Below are 4,275 nucleotides of genomic sequence, written 5' to 3'. Positions count from 1 at the left end.
TATCAGCCAAATTCCGGTAGATAATATACTTTTACGAATTAGCTTATGAAATCCCGGTTCAGAACCCTAACAGAATCCAACTCCATGTTTAACGAGGAAAACAAATATAAAACCAAACAGCCCAAATACATTTGCCCATCCACAGTTAGATTACACAGACAAAATCTCGATACAAAGTCAGAAGCACAATAAGATACACCGCTACCTAATTGAGCAGAGAGTCGACCAAAAGTAAAAAGCAAAAAACAAAACCAAGTCGTGTGGACTGTGGACCAATTGAAGGGAAAAGAAGAAGATAGTTTGCGCTGAGACAACATCTATAAGAACTCTCTAGCCCAAAAAAAAGGATGAGTGATCCCGACCGAAGGATCGAAACTGTAGTTACTTCTATGCTCCACCGTTGATCTTTCCCAATGGTGAAGCAACAATGTTAGCTTTCTTCTACCAATAGCATCTTATGAGTAATCCTAACCGCCTGAAAAAGAAGAAACTATCAATGGAGTAGAAACGAATCCACTCCATAGGAATGAATGAGATCAAGAAGAAATTAACCCTCTCATGTCCCAAATAATTGGCAAAAGAGATCAACATAGCGTAACATGGAGAAGTACATGGCTAATCTCACTTCTTACATCTGAAGGACATCATACCCTTCTCCTTACAAACTTGAGCGATGACATAATCATAGAGAAATAGAAATGGACAAGACTTTGGTCTCACATGAGTTTTTAAAAGTGAGTGACCAATGTATTGTCTTTCAAAACTCAAAGGTATCAAGAGCAATAAAAAATCTCGGGTAGTGGAGGATATAAAAAGGCATGAAAATAAGGCATCAGCAACTACTGGTCTTTATTATGAATATATGGAGCATATTTGGCATTACCTCGACGTGAAATGAGCATCCATATGCATGTATGCGTGCGTGCGTGAGAGAGAGAGAGAGAGAGAGAGAGAGAGAGAGAGAGAGAGAGAGAGAGAGAGAGAGAGAGAGAGAGAGAGAGAGAGAGCAAACTTAAATAACTAAAGAAGTAATGGAATTGAAAGAAGTAACCAAGAAGGGATTAGCAACACTGGAATTTAAAAGGATAAATTGAATCCAATATTGAAGAACGTTGACATGACATGAGAGAAATAGAGACACCCAGACGGGGGGAGCAAACTCACATTATCTAACACCACAGGCCACGAGCCTCCTTCAGTCACTTGTGGGAAGATAAATCCTGATGGCGTCTTTCACTTTAAGTTTCCGCCTGCAGGTTGGGCATTTGCTTTGAGCAGCTATTGCTCCGCATATGCACTTTTTACAGAAAATGTGACCGCACTTGGTAGATGTTTCTTCAACAAATGGGCCCATGCAAACTGGGCAACTAAAGCTAGGTGCCTTTGGCGGGGGAACACTCTGGTATACTTCTAGAGCTTCACAAACATTGTTACTCTGCGAATCATGCAGCAGTCCAATATTATTCATTTGTTGGCAACACTACATTAGTTGAAGTGACAAATATGTGAATAAAATTTGTAACAAACCAATGAAAATCAAGACCAAACTCCAATTGAGCCTAAGAGAAAAGAACGTAGATTTGCAAACTATGGGAATATCTACACTTGTTTAGAGATCTGAGGTGTTTATGAGAACAGTAAAAAAGAGACGCAAACAGAGAGGAGAAGATCGAGCCACTTACAACCAAGTAGATGCATAGTGCTATAAGTATCTTTCACCTACAGAACAACTTTCACTTGACCAACTAGACGCAAGGTTTCATTTCCATTCTTCTTCGTATTCTGGAATCTAATGTCTGAGGTAGAAAACTGTTCCCTATCTTTCACCTAAAAAAAGACTTACTCATACCCCTTACCCCAGTCAAAATTAAAAAAATTGGTTACCGCAAGGATCCATTTCCATTCTTCTTCATATTCTGGAATCTAATGTCTTGAGTAGAAAACTGTTCCCCACCCTATCTTCAGAACTTCTGCACATAAACGTGATTTTCATCCTCTTATTTATCCTTTATAAATCAGTTGAAATCCATTTAAGCTTCTCCTAACAGTTCAATTTTTCCTAAAAGTTTACCTTTAACCTTCGTTTACTGAAATGACCTCCCGATATTTGGTAATTCCTTTAATGTCTGTAGTAAAACTCCACAAATGAAGGGTACAAGACCGGTTATTAATCATTTCCTAGCATGGCGTGAGTAAGGATAAAACAAATAGCCAATCCCAGTGACAAAAAAATATAATACCCGTCAGGCTAAAAGAAGTACGTCAATAAAGGAAAAGGATGGTATTATCATAACGTCCAGAAGTTAGTCATCACACCTAGGCATTCTCATTGCTTTCTAAGTTTATGCAAAGGTCACCATTGACATTTGCACGTTTTGTTGAACCTCCTTTGCGCCGGTTGTTGCCACCAGGAAATAATACCACTGCTGATTCTGTGATACCAATATAAGAATGCACATTATAAGCCCCAGTTGTATAAAGAAACAAGTTAAACAAGAAAATAGAGCTGATATGGCGAAAAGAATGAAACATCATAAAGCGTGCTTATAACTCAAATTTTCTTCCCACACCCCTCCTGACCTCCAAATTACTTACATCTTGACAAAAAACAAGAAGATTTTTAACGACTGCCATTAGGTGGCAAGTGGTAGGATTTTTATCAGTAGTGTACGCCGCGTACAAACATGGTTATACAATTTCAGCCCCCATTGCAATGAATGACTTCAAAGCAATAAATCTCACAAAAACAAAATCCAAGATCACCAATAACCTAAGAGAGTCTATGACGGCACGGGTACTTCTAAAACCATGTTGTACTTGTACTCGTACTGTACTGGGGCTTGGAATGGTACTTCTATTTACGTACTGGGTACACGAAATACGTACCGAGATATTTCCCTATGAACTTTCCATTCCCAAGAAGTACCCCAATAAATATCAAGGCGTACCTAATAAAGAGACGAAGCTAAGTTGACAAGACTTCATTGGCATGATTTTAGAATAAAGACTTTGGTCCTAGGTTCTTTAGTATAATGGCGTTAAACTTTAATTTGCACCTTAAGGTTGGCGCTAAACAGTTATTTGATATTGGATTCCTAATTCCCCAAGTAATTTAGCTATTTCCTTTCTTTGACATGTAATTACTACATGTGATACATACTCTATATTATGACAATTCGTGATAGTTGTACAACAGCCATAGGCCCGTACCCATACCCAACAATTATGAAGGTTCGCCGTACCCGTATTGTTAACACACATGTTAATGTGCTTCTTCCTAATAACCATAGTACATAGAGCACAGATTGTTTTTCATTAAGTAAAATGGTAAAGTAAATAATTATTGCCAATAACCTGAATGGCCTCTTCGAAAATCCCTTTCTGCATCAATCACCTCTACCACCCCACGGTTCCTTCTAGCATTCTCCCTAGCCTAAGATGAGGAGTAGAATACAAATTTAAGGAAAGGAAAAGAAATAAGAAAAGCAATTAGCATTAAAAAAAAACAGCATGATACCAGCAGGGGGAATTTCATACCTCAACAAAACTTCTGGGAGAGCATATGACAACATCATCATCAACATACCCAAGCTCAGGTGTCGTTTGTATTTGCAACAGTCCGCTTAGGGAAGTTTTTGAGAAATTGGAAGCTTCAGTTTTGATGAGTTCCTTCGCTAGGGGGTTCGAGCCTTGTTTTGCAGAAACCATTCCACAGTACTGATTTCTGCTAGTTAAGCCTTCATCCTGGTGTTACTAGGGTCAACCTCGTATTGTAGTTGAGTAGTTGTTGGCCTCTCCCGCTGTAAAAATGGTCTTCCAGGACAAGTAGTTGAATCCGATAGTGAGACACACTTAGGATACTTGGACACACTGGGGGCATTGAACACCCGAAGTCAAGCTCAAAGTTATTTTCCCAATCAACTTCTAATATAACGTGGTCAAAACAGGTTTGGTGGTGGGATACGGTTTAACGATGATATTGCTGTGAATCAGTTGAGGCTTTCGCGTAGTCCTCTGATGAGAGGTTTGTGATTTTTTTTGTCGGCTGTTTTTGGATCATATATCTGTGAAGGCATTCCTGGAGGAAAGTGAAAGGTAAAGGTAATGTGATCTGATTAAGTCGCCACTAAATTGTTCATCAATCTGGTTGATAAACTCGACGAGTTTTCACGAGTAGCAGTTTGGATTAGCGAGGTAGGTCCAGAGTGCGGTACGGTCTTTAGGAGTCCAAATGGACCATCCACACTTAATTAGAGATTGGAGAGTGTAGTCTTG

The 4,275-nt window shown here is 39.1% G+C and overlaps 1 long non-coding RNA gene across 1 annotated transcript; it reads right to left on the bottom strand.

Moving 5' to 3' along the window:
* Positions 1-261: 261 nt before the first annotated feature.
* Positions 262-3,624, bottom strand: LOC131318156 (uncharacterized). Its single transcript, XR_009197528.1, has 5 exons — positions 3,538-3,624; positions 3,355-3,433; positions 2,317-2,432; positions 1,165-1,435; positions 262-475 (listed from the first exon to the last, which is right to left on the bottom strand). It is a non-coding gene; the product is annotated as an uncharacterized LOC131318156 (long non-coding RNA).
* Positions 3,625-4,275: the final 651 nt, after the last annotated feature.

The sequence above is a fragment of the Rhododendron vialii genome, chromosome 2a, assembly GCF_030253575.1.
Source record: "Rhododendron vialii isolate Sample 1 chromosome 2a, ASM3025357v1".
NCBI lineage: Eukaryota > Viridiplantae > Streptophyta > Magnoliopsida > Ericales > Ericaceae > Rhododendron > Rhododendron vialii.
Note: the sequence above shows the minus strand (reverse complement) of the source record. Positions and strands in the feature narration are given on the sequence as shown.